The sequence below is a fragment of the Pelophylax lessonae genome (assembly GCF_965119305.1).
Source record: "Pelophylax lessonae genome assembly, chromosome: 2".
NCBI classification, from domain to species: domain Eukaryota; kingdom Metazoa; phylum Chordata; class Amphibia; order Anura; family Ranidae; genus Pelophylax; species Pelophylax lessonae.
The window spans coordinates 249148941-249167211 of record NC_138769.1 but is presented as its reverse complement, the minus strand read 5'-3'; positions in this window follow the sequence as shown (position 1 = coordinate 249167211).

Below are 18271 nucleotides of genomic sequence, written 5' to 3'. Positions count from 1 at the left end.
ACAGGCGGCTTGTTTACATTAGCCGCCTGCCTTTCTCCCTCTCTACCGACGATCGCGGAGTGACCGGCGGACATCGGGTCCGCCGGTCACATGCACTGACTCCTTAGTGAACGACCCGCGGCGAGTGTGTGCTCGCTTTTGGCTTACAAGCCGGTGACAGGCTAGTGACGTACCGGTACGTCACTTTGCCTGGCCGAGGCTGACCGCCGCAGTATATGTACTTGCGGCGGTCGGCAAGTGGTTAAGGATAGTCTACAGAAGGGTATGGTGCCAGCTGATTGGAAAAAAGCCAACGTGGTACCAATATTTAAAAAAGGGCCGAGATATATCCCGGGTAACTATAGGCAGGTCAGCCTAACATCAGTTGTCTGCAAGATTTTGGAGGGGATGTTAAGGGACCACATACAAGACTTTAGTAATGAAAATGGTATCATTAGTAGTAGTCAGCATGGATTCATGAAAAATCATTCTTGCCAAACCAATCTATTAACCCTCTATGATGAAGTGAGCTGCCACCTAGATAAGGGAAAGCCTGTGGATGTGGTGTATCTGGACTTTGCAAAGGCCTTTGACACCGTTCCCCACAAAGGCTTACTGTACAAACTAAGGATGGTTGGTAAGGACCATAGGGTGAGTACCTGGATAAAGAACTGGCTCCAGGAGAGAGTGCAAAGGGTAGTGATTAATGGGGAGTACTCGGATTGGGCGGGTGTGGAAAGTGGGGTCCCCCAAGGTTCTATCCTGGGGCCAATCCTGTTTAATTTATTCATAAATGATCTAGAGGAGGGGATATCTAGCACAATCTCTGTATTTGCGGATGATACTAAACTAAGCATGCCAATATCTTCTATGCAGTATGTGGAAACCTTACAAGCGGACCTGAACAAAATAATGGGGTGGGCAACTACATGGCAGATGAGGTTTAATGTTGAAAAATGTAAAGTATTGCACTTGGGTGCCAGAAACACGAAAGTAAGCTACTCAATTGAGGGGGAAACCTCTGGGTGAGTCTAGGATGGAAAAGGACCTGGGGGTACTGGTAGACAACAGGCTTGGCAGTGGCATGCAATGCCAAGCCACTGCAAGCAAAGCCAACAGAATACTAGCATGTATAAAAAAGGGGATTCACTCCAGAAATAAAGAGTGTATTCTCCCACTCTACAAGACTCTGGTCCGGCCACATATGGAGTATGCTGTCCAGTTCTGGGCACCAATCCTCAGGAAGGATGTGCTGCAACTGGAGAGAGTCCAGAGAAGGGCAACAAAAATAATTAGGGGAATGGAGGACATCAGCTATGAGGAAAGACTACAAGCACTGAACTTATTCTCTCTGGAGAAGAGACGATTGAGGGGGGATATGATATCAATGTACAAATACTGTACTGGCGACCCTAGCATAAGGAACAAACTATTCAGAGAAAGGGAATACAATAAAACACATGACCACTCACTAAAACTAGAGGAAAGGCGGTTTAACCGTAAAATACGCAGGGGGTTCTTCACTGTAAGAGCAGTAAGGATGTGGAATTCTCTTCCGCAAACCGTCGTATCAGCAGGGAGCATCGATAGTTTCAAAAAACTATTAGATGGGCACCTTAACCACTTTACCACCGGAGGATTTTCCTGCTAAAAGACCAGGGGTTTTTTTGCGATTTTTTACTGCGTGACTTTAACGGACAATTGCGCGGTCGTGCAACGCTGTACCTAAACGAATTTCACGTCCTTTTTTCCCATAAACAGAGCTTTCTTTTGGTGGTATTTGATCACCTGTGCGATTTTTTGATCAGGCGCTATAAACAAAAAAAGAGCGTGATTTTTGCAAAAATAACAATATTTTTCACTTTTTTTTATATGAAATTCCCCCCAAAAAAAATGTAAAAATCAAAATTTTTTTAACATTTTCGGCCAATTTGTTTTACGCTACCTATGTTGGGTAAAAAAAATCGCAAAAAGCGAATTTTGATTGCTTTGCGCAAAAGTTATTGCGTTTGCTAACAAAGGGAAAGATTTTTGTCATTTTTGGTGTTTTTTTTTTTAACGAGTAATGGCGGCGATCTGCGATTTTTTTTGCAGTACTGCGACATTGCAGCGGACAGATCGGACCCTTGACTGACATTTTTGACACTTTTGGGGGTACCAGTGACATTACTGCAGTAATCAGTGCTATATATCTGCACTGTTACTGCAAAAATGACACTGGCAGGGAAGGGGTTAACTGTATTGGACAGGGAGGGGTTAAGTGTGTCCTAGGGGCATGCTTCTAACTGTAGTGGGACATTGCTATTGGTGTAAAAACAAAGATCAACGGTTCTACATAGTAGAACCGTCTGATCTTCATTTTTACACAGGGAGAACTGACAGGCGGCTTGTTTACATAAGCCGCTCTGTCTTTCTCCCGCTGTACCGGCGATCGTAGTGTGACATCGGGTCCGCCAGTCACACTCCCGCACTCCTCCGTGAATGAGCCGAGGCGGGCGCGCGCCTCGGCGGGCGCGCGCTCGCCCGCTATTGGCTCTAGAAGGAGTGACAGGCGAGCGACGTAGAACTACGTCACTCTGCCTGGCCGGGGCCGACTGCCGCAGTAAATATACTGTGAGCAGTCGGCAAGTGGTTAAAGGCCACAAGATACAGGGGTATACAATGTACGGTTAACAGCAAACACCCACACACATCATAGGTTGAACTGGATGGACTGATGTCTTTTTTTCAACCTCACAAACTATGTAACTATGTAACTATGTAACTATGCTTATATAACTCATTTATTGAAGGAAGGGAAAGATCTCACTGCACCAACAAGTTATAGATCAATCTCCCTCTTAAATACAGATATAAAAATCTTTGCAAAAATAAGAGCAGAAAGATTAAAACCCTTGTTGCCGAAATGGATATATAATGATCAGCTAGGCTTCGTGTCTGGTCGGGAGGGGAGGAACAACTGCCCTAAATCACTTCTTTTGATCCATGAAGTAAAAAAGAAGGGCATATCTGCTGTCTATAGATGCCGAAAAGGCCTTTGGGTCGACTGGGGTTTTATGTTTGAGACTCTGAGATGCCTAGGAATCTGAGAAAGGAGGATAAGATGGATCTCTGCCTTTTATTATCATCCAACGGCAAAAATAAGAGTGAATGGCAGTTCCTCCCCCCACACTTCAAGCTTCAAGCTGCACAACGGGACTAGGCAAAAGTGCCCCCTCTCCCCAATGTTGTTTGTCTTAGCCCTAGACCCTTATTGGGACTAATTTGTTGGAATCCGGATATCAGAGGTGTGAGAGTGCAGAGTAAGGAGTACAAGGTGGCCTCATATGCGGACGATGTATTATTCTTTATCTCTAACCCCAGGCTAATGCTCCCGGTAGTATTGGAGGAATTAAGAAGATATGGGAAGCTATCAAATTTTAAGGTTAACACAGGTAAATCGGAGATTTTGAATATTAAAATATCAAAGAGAGAATAACAGGCAATTCAACCTAAATTCCCCTTCGTATGGTGTAGAGATGAACTAGGATACCTTGGTTAACCATGTCACCAGTAGCTCTGTATAAGGCTAATTTGATACCAATGTTAAATAAGGTGAAGTAGCAGTTGAACTTAATGAGACACAGACCTCTTTCATGGTTGGGTAGAATAAACGTGGTAAAAATTAATATTCTCCCTAAGCTCATATACATATTCCAAATGGTCCCAATCACCCTCCCTCAGGCCTAGGAAGTTAAGGGCAATGATATTAAACTATATATGGGCAAACAAACGCCTGAGAATTGCCTCTACAGTACTACAAAGGGAAAAGGATCAAGGGGGGTAGCTGCTCCTAATTTTAAAAAATATTATCAGGCAATTTCTGTAGCACGAATAGCTGATTGGATACATAATAAGGAAGCTAGGAAGGTGGAAACTGAGTGCGCACAAAGCAAGGTAGATTTTGGAAAAATGGTGAGGGTGCCACGAGTATATTGAGACTTGGCCAATAACACGAGTACACTGACTAGGAACACGATAAGAATTTGGGACAGTTAATGTAGATTATTTCACTGAGACTAGAATGCAACAATGATTTCATTATTGGCAAAAATTATTTTAAATCAGGGAAAAAGGATTATTTATACTTTGTTAAATGGGCAAAAACGGAGGTGATAAAGTTAAGAAATGTTATGGTAGGAGATAGACTATGCACATTTTTTAGAATTAACACAAAAATTGGGGAATATGTCACTTTTTAAATGGAGATATACAGAATTGCAGCACTTTGTGCACTCTCTACCGCAGCCTCTGTGGGAAAGGGATAATATGAGGTCAATGGAGAAGCTGTTTAGCTCCTCTGCCTGTACTAAGCACAGCATATCTAAAATATATAAGATCTCATTAGGGGAAACAGAGGCTGTATACCCACCCTATTTATGGAAATGGGAACAGGAACTAGGACCCCTCTAAGACAAGGAAAGAAGGAAGAAAGTGTTGAATTTAGCTGTTACTCATCTGTTGATTTAAGGCCAACAGAGATGTGTTGCAAGCTCTTTGCTAGATGGTATCCTACCCCGCAGAGGGCCCAGAGGTTCAGTGTGGAGACATCCTCAGCTTGTTGGAGGGAATGTGGTGCCCCGGGGACCTTTGCACATCTGTGGTGGGAGTGCGCAAAGATTCAAACCTTTTGGGAAGGGATTTTTAGGCTAATTCACCAGATTACAGGAGACTGTATCCAGGTGGAACCTTGGAGTTGTCTGTTTCACAACCCAGAGAAAAAGATGAGGACATATAAGAACACATTAGTGCCTCACCTCCTAAACACAGCTAAAAGACTGATACCAGCACTTTGGCAGTCGTTAGAAGTCCCGAATATGAGGAAATGGGCAGCAAGGGTGGATTGGGCGCGTTCTATGGATTAAACGAGGTATACAGCGGAGGATTCCTGTGCGATATACAGTAAAACCTTGGTTTGAAAGTAACTTGGTTTGAGAGCGCTTTGCAAGACAAGCACATTTTTAAAATAAATTTTGACTTGATATACAAGCGATGTCTTGATATACAAGTAGCGTCATGTCACAACTGGGTATAAAAGAGAAGAGAGGCGCCTCTAAGTGTAGCAATATTGTTACATTTAATAAAGGTTCAATATTTAGCAGCTCACATGGTTGATGATTAAAACAGGCACATCCAAGTATGCAGGCATCCGGGGTAAAGCTGTCCACATAGACCATCCTCTGCACTGCCATCTTCATCACACCCTTCCACGCTGCGCTCCACGAGGGATTCAAAGTCTCGCTTTCAGATCACTCTACTGCAGGGTAGTCTTCCCAATCACAATTGCAGACTGACATCGGTGAGAGCCAGTGGTTCAGAAGATGGTCTATGTGGACAGCTTTACCCCGCATGCCTGCATACTTAGATGTGCCTCTTTAATCATCAACCATGTGAGTTGCTAAATGTTGTACCTTTTGTTAAATGTCCCCATACTGCTACACTTAGATGCGCCTCTCTTCTCTTTTATACTCTGTAGCTCCTGCTGGATTTTGCTTCTAATCCCCTTATGGAGGCAGCCATTTTTGGATGGACATTTTATGATGACACAACCTATCACATTCATATAATCTTTGTATATAGACTATAAACTGAAATAATTATGAATAAATGGTTGTGGAACGAATCATCTGAGTTTCCATTATTTCTTATGGGAAAATTTGCTTTGATATAAGAGTGCTTTGGATTACAAGCATGTTTCCGGAACGAATTATGCTCGCAATCCAAGGTTTTACTGTACTTGGAAATATGGGGGGTTTGGCTGAAGTTTAAAAAACCGAGGATTATATAAAGTTGCTGGGTGTTCGAGGTTGATAACGGAGACCGTTGGGGAGCGGAAACACTGGGGCATAAATGATCAGGGTCAGGAATTATGATGCCTGTGAGAGAAGGAGTCTGGTAGAGTGTGTAGGTAGCAAAGGACACAGCAGGAGGGAATTGGATATTTATTTACTTGTCTTTTCTTTTTTTGGGTGGGGATGATTTGTAATCATAGAAAGTTATTTAAAATAGTCATATATGCTCATTAATGATGCAATGACTTGATTTGTGCCTTTTATATGTTGATGAAAAATTGAATAAAAAAACGTTTATATACAAGAAACTGTATGTGTTCACCAGCAACGACATTATGATCTCTGATTTGTAGTTTAAAGAGGTTGTAAACCCACATTTTTTTTTTCACCCTGCAAGAGAAACACATAATGAGCTAGTATGCATCGCATACTAGCTCATTATGAAATACTTACCTTAGAACGAGCCCCCGCCGTGCCGCCCGCTTACCTCTATGACGTACCTCTTACCTCTTCCGGGATCGCGGCATCCGGCCATCTGATTGGCCAAAGCCGCGGTGACGTCACTCCCGCGCAGCCAGTGACGGTCACGGCACGGGGCTCTGAAGGAACGGCACGAGCGGCCGTTCCTTCAGAGCGCATGTGCCAGTGACGTCACTGGCTGCATGTAAGGTAAATATCTCCTAAACGGTACATGTTTAGGAGATATTTACAGTACCTATAGGTAAGCCTTATCATAGGCTTACCTATAGGTACAATTTGCAGAGGAGGGTTTACTTCCTCTTTAAAAATTCATTGACAGCCTATATTTACTGGATTATCAATAATGTGTACATTATAACAGGAGATGATCTAATATACTACCAACAGATTATACTATTTCTATGTTCTGTTTATATTAGATATTACATTCTGAATCCAGGTGTATATTTACCCTAGGGGCTGATGTACCCCCTGGATTGAATGGCTTTGTCAGCTATGCCTCCTTTGTCGGTTGATGTACCTACTGTATGTCAATATCACCATGGAGGGGTTGCTCTGGGTTGTGATAGGGGCTACTGATTGTGAATTTCCCTTTCCCCCCACCTTTTTTTGTGTGTGTGTGTGTGTGTTGTTTCAAATATCTTTGGATGTGCCGCAGTTGGGTCTGCTTTCTAACATGATATAAAAATGTGTTATTTGTTGTCCCCCCCCCTCTCTGGGGGCTAATTTGCTTTCCCCTGCTTGGCCTAGCAGGGATGATCATTCCTTTTATTGCTTATCGAAGAGTTGAGTGATATCTGTCTAAGCGCCTTTTTGAGGTGCTGCTTTGGCTGGGCTGTTTGCCGTAACTGACGCTGAGATGGGGTTCTGGTGGATGTCACTGTTGTGAGAGCGACAGATATTCATCTTCCACCCTCATGAAACGTCACTTCCTCCCGGGGCACTGGAAGCGACCCTACGTCACTTTCATCCGGGATCCAGGAATTGACGTCACTCTAGGATGCCAGCGCCCTTCGGCCGGGTGACTCCACCTACGTGGAGACGGCCATCGTTCCTCTGCACGTTTGTACACAGTTCTCTGTGCGCCTCAGTGATATATAATTTGATTATCCAACTCTGCATGTAAGATCAGTTGTCACCAATTCTGTCAAAATGAGAGAGCCCCCGCCAATCCCGCCCAGGGTCCACCCCCTCTCTCCTCCTTTTGGTTGCATATAGGGGGTCCCCTGTGTGGCTAATCGCTTGCTGACAAGGTGGGATCTCGGGAGACCTAGGCATCATGCTGCCTGGCTTCCTTATCTCTGAAACTGGTTGCCCATTCACTCTTGTTATGGAGGATATGACTTCCCGTCTGTTATCTACCTATGTCAAGTAGATTGCTTTTGTTCATGGACTTTTTTTTTTCTTTTTTTTTTTTAACTAGTTCTGGATATTGTGAATTCATTTAGCCTCCTTTCCCCCTTTTTCCTTCCTTTTTGTCTTTGCTCCCATCCTTTCCTTTCCTCCTCTGTGCCCCCCCCCCTTCTTTCCCTTCCCCTCCCTCTCTCATCTCTACCTTTTATCTGTCTCTTTGTATATTTTTTTATATATCAACAATGTTAGATAACAGACCTTCTGCCTTATATATGGGAGTGTCACATTCTCCCAGGAAAAACGCACCCTCTGGGAACCCGTGGCACCTGATGCTTATAATTTCTGGTCTTCCCTTGACTGGGAGGCATCCGACAATGTTTGTTCTCTTGTCTTATTCCCTCCCTTGTTTATGGTAGGTACTTGTTGTCGATATGCTAAGGGCCCCTAAATATGCAGAAAAGCCCCTTCTAGCCTCCGACTTCTAGTTTCGAGAATGTTCTCCAACTTTCCAGAACCAGGAGGAGGCACCAGAGAGCTGTCTTTATGAGTCATGCTGCCCTGAAGTAAACTCTAATAAACCCTGACCCAAATAAAAACTCACAGGTTTGGGCATGAGTCAGGATATAGATTTCCCTACACTCACACTAGTAGCACACTAGAAGGTGCTACATATATAATATATAAACTTTTTATTAAGGTGTTGCAGCTATGAAATTTTATAAATTAAGTGAAAAACATGAATGCCTAAAGACACAAATATCCTAGGACTGTCAAAATTGTTATACTACATGTTGTTTGACACTAGTTCCTGCAAAGGAGTTATGTGTTAAAAGAGGGTGCAGATGTGATTCAAAACTAGCCCTTCTTTTTTCAAGCAAGTCTAAATGCACTAGTTTTCTGTACAAGAGATTTCAGCTTGCCTGTATCGTACTCCCATTGTCATGTGAACTGACCCTGCCCAAATACAAAGGATTGGCTTGTGGAGGTCATCCTATGAATTAGTGATCATCTTTGTGTGGTCCCTTAAAGCCTAATGATATCCAGATGGGCATAAAGTTAGGACTGGTGTTCTTGCAACCTTGGAGAAAGGCAAGAATGTAAAACAAAGCAAATAAGCAAATAGAGCAAAAGAGACAATTCTTATAACTGCTAGGCTACAGTGATTTTCTCCCTAGAGAGGTTGTGCAAACAACCAGGAATTCCAAAAGCACTTTCATTACTGTGGATGTTTGTATTTTCATTCTTTAATTTCACACTAACTTTCCAACGAAACAGAAGTAAAACTGTAAAACAACAGTCACTGATTTCTTCCGCTTTATTTCCTAAATAACCAAGTAATTGATTGGATACATTTCAAGACAGCTATTTTTTTCAAAGCTATAGGAACACTAGAATTTATTTTTATTTTTTACAGAAGATCAATTAGTAACATTTACAGATGCAATTGCACAAAAATGTTAACTCTTTGAAATTGGGTTGTTACTGTAGAGAATTTTTTTTTCCTTGCACACATTCCTGTTCACTAACAAGGCAGAATCTGCAAGTCTTATGTGAAACAAATGTAAACCAAGCCATGCTTGGCTTCATTCTTCATATGATTTGTAGAACATCAAAGAAAGTTATACCTAGTCAAGAAAAATCTGCATAAGTCAGAGTTGACAGTGGCTTGGGCCACCTCACTCAAAGAGACACATTGTCTATGAAAATCTTTCGACTTTCCCCCTCCCTGACTCAATGATAAGTATCTTATCAGCGATCCCCCACCATTCCTTCTTTTTTTACAGTGTGCACCAACATTCCTAGTGATGACTGATGTTGGAGTCTAGGGGAAACCGTAACTTTACCCTCTTCATCATTGTCTGCTAGACCCAAATACTGCCACATTAGTGAACGCCACATAATGGTAGTAATGGAAATGACGTGGCTGAGGAGCAGCAGGGAATCACTGCAGAGGTGAGTATCATCAATGAGTTGGAGGGAGGCCTTTTCCTAGACACTGTCATTTTGCATAAAGAAGATTATGGTGAAGAAATAACATTCAGCATAGCTTAGGGGTTCACTACATTCTTTTTTTTTAAAGTGTACATTGTATAGCATTCTGCAGTATTTAAAATATGGGTGCCTAGAGCGTGCAATGTAAAACATGGTGTTCAGGGTTACGTAGATTAGAGAGAGAGAAAAGAAAAGCAGGAGATGTGACAAGAGAAACTCTGCTGCCAGTTAGACAGAAAAAAGGTAAACTTACAAGGATAGTGTATTTTCTTATCTCCCTGATATTCTCTCTTTTCTCCCTTAGCAGCCTGTGAATTCTGCACTGTAAAGCTTCCGTCAGCCTTCCCCTTTAGCTGAGCCAAGACATAAAATCAAGGCTGGAAATGTACGTATTTTATTTATAGAAAGTGATATACAGTTTTTCAAATACTTTTCAGTGGTGGATTGACCAGTGGCTTATTTTTTTTTTTACATTACATTGTATATATGAAGTTTTTTCTTATTATTTAAAAAGGTTTTACCCTATTTTTCAAATCTTCTCAAATTTTGTATCACGCTATACGATCTTTGTATTACATATTAGTTTTATATTTCAATAAAAGTTTGTAATAAAAAAAAAAGAAAGTGATATATAGTTTTTGAGACCAAGAAGAGGGGGAGAGTTTCCAATAAGGAAGTGACTACTCTGGGCTTCAACAAATTGGCAGCCTCCAGCAAGAAGAAAAAGGAGCAATGCAGGAGATAATTTATAGCACACACTAATTTTGGTAGCATGATTATTAATGTTGATTGTATGTTCTTTTGTTAAAGAACATTAATTGTTATCAAATTGTTATGGTTAAAGTCCTGCTTTAAAGGGGAACTAAATCCTCTTATCTATTTGATCGACATTGCTATGGTGATGCACATGTGATCAGTTAAAACACTGGACATTTGATGGCTTGACAGTTTGGTTAAAAGCCAACATTAGCACACTAGTACCTGTGACACTTATCTATCATACAGTATATGATATGCCTTGAATGTTACTGTTTGAGGAAAGAGTAAAATTGATGTATTTAGTTCCACCTTAACTTACTGCAATGCCAATGCAGGGGTGAGGTTACCATCCCTCCGGCAGGATCCTGGGGAATGCTGAGTATCTCAATGGAAGATTGTCTAAAGCTGCATCTCATGAGGTTCGGGCTAGTTAGCATTCCCCACAATCCAGCTGGAAGGATGAAGATGGCACCCCTTCTAGCGAGGAAGTCAGGGCAAGGTAGGTATATTTAGTAACTGTTTCCTCACATACAAATTCCAACTGCAGAACTTTGGTGTTGGAGGAGGGGCCCAGTAAATAAACAGATTTTGTTGTTACGTAGTTACAGTGCAAGACAAGGCAAAAAGCCTTATACTTTATGAGGTCATTTGAGACCACTGTGATGCAGTTCAGTTTTGGACACCAGTTCACAAAAAATATATGTTATGGATATTGGTGGAACTGGAGAATGGGCAGAGAAGGGCAACCAAACTGATAGGTATGGAGGAGCAGCTAGGAAGAAAGAATATTTATTTCCTCTTGAGTGAAGGAGATTAGGGGGGATATGATCAACACATAAATATATAAATATAAATATATAAATACGTAAGTGATTCATATAGCGAACTTGGTGTCGGGTTATTCACTTTAAAGTCATAACAGAGGACAAGGGGGCACTCTTTACGTCTGGAGGAAAAGAGATTTAGGGCTCGTTTACTCAGGGCAGTTAAATACCTTTTCTGAATGCTGAAAACTTGACAGCTGGAAAGCAACGGTGAAAATTTTACTCAGTTTAGGCGAGTTTAGCAGCAGTTATGAGCATTTGAGGTTAGAAGCGTTATTAAAGATAACCTCAGGAGACACTTCCAAATGCCCACAATGCATGAAAACAAGTAAATTAATAACTATTTCAACCATTCTGTAAAATAAGAGAGAGCAGCAGCAGAGAGAGAAGTGTGTTTGTAGATAGCGGTCTTATTTTTTGTGTTTTCACTATGGATCCCATCATGAGCATGTGTGAAGAAATGCTCTTGATGTTGCTGTTGCTGAGGCTTCGAAGACATAGAAAATTACACAAAAGGAACATAGTTCTTAAATACTGGACTCATCCATTGATGCAGGCAACAGGCTGTGGTGAAATTTGTGTTTTTTTTCAACATTTTTTTTTTTTGTTTCAATCTTGGTTTTATTAGCATTCAAAAATTTAAAGATTACAAACATACGTGTACAGTGTTTGTGAAAGACACACATTATCTAAAACATTTAATCTCGAAACCGTCAACGTATAGTTCTTAACAATATAAATTCATTTTTGTAAGAGTAATTTGCGTTTTGTCTGGTGTCTCTGTTTTAAAGTGGACACAAAGCAAAGTCAAACAAGTTATCCAAAATCCCTTATATATGGTATAATCTACAGTACTCTATGGTCAGCTACAAAAGTGAGTATCCCCCAACCTTATATTCTTGTTTATTCCCTTAAAACCCCTCATTATCCGAGGGTACAGAGAAAATGTGGCGAGAGGAGGGTAGATGGGGGGGGAGGGAAAGACAAAAAGAGAAAGAAGACGGGAAAAGAGGAACGAAGAAGAGAAAAAAAAAAAAAAGGGAGGGGAAGGGGGGGGGGGGTGTGTAAAGAATCACATCCCCCCTTATCCCTCCCCTAACACCTTATATTCTTAGTGTAATATTAAATGTGACTCACATTCTACCATCTGTGTCAGAGGATTAAAAATCCATATTTATATTTCTCGTGTATTCGCATATCTCGTGAGAAAGGGGGAAAAAAAAAAAAAAGGGGGGGGGGGGGGGAAAGGGAGAAAAAGAAGGGAGGGGTAGAAGCCCCCCTCTCCACACCTCTGACCTCTCTCCCTTTATTATTGTGTTTCTCAAAATTCTCTTTGTGCTCATAAATCACACCTCTCCATAAATACAAAATTGTGCATATCAGTAACCACACACCATTGCCACCATCACACCCAAAAAAAAAAAAAAAAACCCAACCCCTCCCCTCCCCCCCGCCCCCCCTCCCCAAAACCACCAATGTTATTGCTATTCAACCATTGATATCCTATATCCCATAGAGTACTATTTCCACAATAATTCTGTTCAAATCAAAAGGTACCGACAAGCACTTCTACATTTGCAATGTTGACCAAATTTCAATATTCCATTGTGTCACGTATTTAAAGTTTTAAATCTTTACAATCTTAATTTTCTTATAATAATTAAAAATAAAGAAAAAGAAAAAAGGGAGAAAAAGAGAAAAAAAAAAAGGGGGGAGGAGGCAGAAATTTCAATGTTTATGTATCTTATCATACGTGAGGCACCGAGTCGGGTCCTGCGCCTATAAGTTGGGAATATCCCTCTGAACATTGGAAGATATACCATGGCCTCCATCTTAATTGAAATTTGTTTATTTTGTCCGAGGCAATGGCCATGGACTCTTCCATGTTATAAATATCTCTCACTGTAACCACCCATTCTCTAATTGATGGAACTGAGGTAGATTTCCAATATCTCGGTATCATTAATTTTGCCGCATTCAAAAGGTAGCAGACTATTGATTTTTTATACCTTTGTTCTGCGGCCTCTGTAATATGTAACAGGCAACATTCAGGAGTTAATGGAATTGCTGTGCCCACTATTTTCTCAATCAGCTCCCTGATCTGAGTCCAATATTCAGCTATTTTTGTACACTGCCACCAGATGTGATATAATGTTCCTACTGATTGGCCGCATCTCCAGCACATTTCAGATGTATTTGGGAAGCACTTGTTAATTTTTTCCGGTGTCATATACCATTGGGTAAGAAGCTTATACGCATTTTCTTGAGATCTAGTGTTCCTTGAACATTTGTGTGTCATAGAACACGCTGACGCCCATTTTTTATTTTTCAACATTTTTTATGTTCAAAAATGATCAGAAATGTTTTCCCCTTTAAAAACGCCTATAAACTCAAATGTCGGTTACCGCGTTTACAAGCATTTGGCATTTGAAATGCCGATAAACTACAGTCCTGAACTTGATTTTTCTGCTTTCAGTAAAAATGCTAATAGCCTCAAATTACATTAAATGAGTGTACATCTACACTAGAGCTGCAAGATTAATCAGTAAACAATCGCGATCACGATTCAACCCGCCCTCACGATCCTTATCCGGCATTTCCATGATTCATGTAACAGGTGCAGATCCCTTCTCTGCTCAGAGCTGTCAAAAAAAAAAAAAAGACAGCCAGCAAAGTTCATCACAACATTGCTCAGCGCTGAGGTAAAAATAAACATTGTATCATTTAGTTCTATTAGATCAAAGGGATAAACTTCATCTGCAAATGAGGGCAGTTTAACAACTTAAAGACTAAGCCTTTTTCTGACACTTGTTGCTGACAAGGTAAAATTAGTATTTTTTGCTAGAAAATTACTTAGAAGCCCCAAACATTATATATATATATTTTTTTTAGCAGAGCCCCTGGAGAATAAAATGGCGGCCAATGCAATATTTTCTGTCATACTGTATTTGTGCAGCGGTCTTTCTAATGCAATTTTTTGGGCAAAAATATATTTCAATGTATTAAAAAAAAAAAAAACGAAACAGTTTAGCCCAATTTTTTTGTATAATGTGAAAGATGATGTTATGCCAAGAATCGTGATCTTTATCCTAAGTAAAACAAACTGTGATTCTCATTTTATCAAGAATCGTGCAGCTCTACACATAAAATAATACTGAGGAGAGTTCAGGGGCTATTGAAAAAAAATGCCCATCTGCTTCTAAATATCCATTAGGCAGCTGCAGTGTACATGAGGCCTAAATCTCCAAATGTGGAAGGGTTTCCTCACACTAGGAGCTGTGAAAATGTGGAATAGTAAGGCCCCTTTCACACACCGAGTCCGTTCAGATCCGCCTGTCATTTTTTTTGGCGGATCTGAACGGACGCCCCATGCATCTCTATGGGGCATCGGATGTCAGTGGAGACATGTCCACTGACATCTGATCCGATCCGTCAAAACCGGACGGATGAAAACCCTGTGTTCCATCCGTCTGGCGGATTGGATGAGAACGGACAGACGGTCCGTTCTCATCCGATTCCCCTACAGAGAAGAATGGGGACCTGACAGCTGTGTCTCTGCACACAGCGCGGAGGCACAGCTGTCATCCGCCGATCCCCCGCTGAGAAAAAGTCTGCCTGACGGACTCCATGTGTGAAAGGGGCCTTAAGCTTCCTCAAAAGCTGGTTCCGGCCAGCTCAGTAGATTGTTTAAAAAAGACCTGAACTATTTCGTAAATGCACAAAACATAACTGGAAATGATCCAGGGAACATTGAGTTGCCTCTTGGGGGGATCAGGAAATCATTTTTTCCACTGATGAAGAAAATTGGTTCATGCTCTATTGTTTTCTCTGTAGGTTGAACTGGATGATGGACTTCTGTATCAACTGCTGCAAATAAAAAAAACCCACTGCGTATATAAAACTCAAAGTATACGTTTTTTTTTTTTGAGAAAATCTCAAATTTTGAGTTGTCCCCAGAACAATTATAGAGTGGATATATTCCAATGGGGACACTAATTCCACCGGTAGTACACAAATGACAAAAAAGGGGTGTATAACCCTCTCCGACTCTATCCAAAGTGAAAAAAAAAACTCTATAAAAATAAAATAAAAAAAACAAACACTATGTGTCAGCGCCATTTACTCCTAGTGCACACCAGCAGCTTTGCAATCAGTGCATTTGCACTTTTTATAGAGTAAGTCCGTTACTGGTTTCCTAAAGGGTTGACTGAACTACAGACAGAAAAATAGTATAGGCTTGGATAGGAATAGTTCTGCAGGGTCAGCTATAGGTCAGCTAAAACTGGCATACTTTCAGGATGACCTCTTAAGTCCCTACGAATAAACTGCGTTTGAAGGAGTTGGTCCCAAACACTTTCACTTTGTTGGCTCCTAAGAACCAGCTGTCTTTTATGTGGCCTGTAGACTGCATTTATTCCTCATTCCTTGGATTCCTTCTAAACGGAAATAGAGGTAGCCTCAGTTAAACCCAACATTGGTACAGCAACATAAATCACTTTAGGAAATGTCTGCTGCACAAATAAGGAGAGTAACCTGTTTAACGAAATTACATGACTGCTTTATTTTCTAATTTTGGCGATCTGATGCAGTCCCTAAAGATAGAATTAAAAAGTGAGTGGGTGATTTAACCCACCAGTGACCACTAAAAATTAAAACATTTATTCTGGGCTGCCTATGTTTCAAAATGTGGAAAAATGTTTAAATTTTCTTATGCAGCTGTAAGAAAAAGTTTCTAAAAACGTACACACAGTATCTCACAAAAGTGAGTACACCCCTCTCATTTTTGTAAATATTTTATTATATCTTTTTATGTGACCACACTGAAGAAATTACACTTTCCTACAATGTAAAGTAGTGAGTGTACAGCTTGTATAACAGTGTAAATTTGCTGTCCCCTCAAAATAACTCAACACACAACCATTCATGTCTAAACTGCTGGAAACAAAAGTGAGTACACTTCTAAGTTATAATGTCCAAATTGGACATTTTTCCAGCACTGTCTTATTCCTCTTGGGCATGGAGTTCACCAGAGCTTCACAGGTTGCCACTGGAATCCTCTTCCACTCCTCCATGACATCACAGAGCTGGTGGATGTTAGAGACCTTGCGCTTCCCCACCTTCCGTTTGAAGATGCCCCACAGATGCTCAATCACCTTTACCCTCAGCTTCTTTAGCAAGGCAGTGGTTGTTTATCTTGGTCTCATCAGACCACAGGACATGGTTCCAGTAATCCATGTCCTTAGTCTGCTTGTCTTCAGCAAACTGTTTGCTGGCTTTCTTGTGCATAGTCTTTAGAAGAGGTTTCCTTCTGGGATGACAGCCATGCAGACCAATTTTAAGCACTGTGCAGCATATGGTTTGAGCACTGACAAGCTAACTCCCCACCCTTCAATGCTGGCAGCACTGATACATGATACAAAGACAACCTCTAGACATGACGCTGAGCACATGCACTCAACTTCTTTGGTCGACCATGGTGAGGCCTGTTCTGAGTGGAACCTGTGCTGTTAAACCAGTGTATGATCTTGGCTAACATGCTGCAGCTCAGTTTCAGGGTCTTGGCAATCTTCTTATAACCTAGGCCATCTTTATGTAGAGCAACAATTCTTTTTTTTTTCAGATCCTCAGAGTTCTTTGCCATGAGGTGCCATCTTGAACTTTCAGTGACCAGTATGAGAGAGTGAGAGCGATAACACCAAATTTAACACACCTGCTTCCCATTCACACCTGAGACCTTGTAACATTAACGAGTCACATGACACCAGGGAGGGAAGATGGTTAATTGGGCCATATTTGGACATTTTCACTTAGGGGTGTACTCACTTTTGTTGCCAGCGATTTAGTTATTAATGGCTGTGTGTTGAGTTATTTTGAGGGGACAGCAAATTTACACTGGTATACAAGCTATATACTCACTACTTTACTTTGTAGCAAAGTGCTATTTCTTCAGAGTTGTCACATGAAAATAAAAAAAAGTTTACAAAAATGTGAGGAGTGTACTTACCTACTATATGTCCTCATGACCTTTGCTTAATTTTTAACAGTTTTCGATCTGCCTCAGTGCTGCCTGGGCCTCCAATTTGAAAATTTGCTGCACAATTCTGTCATACTGCATATGCACTTCGACTTGTGCATGCCTTGCATGACGTTACATGCATCTTTTGAAATAAAAAAAAATAAAAATACTCCAAGATCTGGCAAGAGGAAGAGGTACAAGGAACTTCTCCTCGTACTGCTGTCACACAGAGACAGTGGATCGCTGAGCGGCTGCAGGAGAGGGAACACGTTAAAAATGGTGGAACATGTAAAATGTTTACCGAAGGTGAACTTGTTCTTTAAAGGGGTTGTAAAGTCAGAAGGTTTTTTATCTTAATGCATTCTATTGAAAAGGAAAAGGGAGGATTGAAAAGGAAAGGTCATTTTTAATAACATTAAATTACAATATGATTTGTGTCACAATTGCATACGCTATATTGTTTTTTATTTATTTGCTATTTTTTTCCCACAAAAGTGGAGTTACCCTTTAAATAGGCCTGGTGATCCTGCCAGTTCCCCTGGATCACTGTTTCAAACTGACTATATCAGTTTATGTAATGAAAACTGAAAGAGCAGGGGCGCTAAACTTTTAAGGGTTAACCCCTTCGGGTTGAAATGAACCAATAACGTGGTTCAAATAATTATTGGATAAAACCAATAGTGATGCAAAAGTGACGTGGTATCAAAAATTATTAGATAAAACCAATATTAAGTGCCACAGTGCATATCAAAAATATATCTAATGTACTGATAAATCAAATAAGAGAGTGCATATATAAATCACACTTGTGCATAAATGACAAAAGTATAACAGTGTAGGTAAAGTGCAGTCCAATCCAAACAAAGTCTGTGTTGTAATGTGATATAAATGACTCCTCCGTGTCAAATTCACAGCAACTAGGGTGCAGGTGATCCCACCACCATATCTGGATTGGCTCCTTACCAGAGAATGGAAATGTAAGGGCGTATAGATAACAAAATCCAGATGAGAGAGATTACCCAAGTAGGATATAAAAC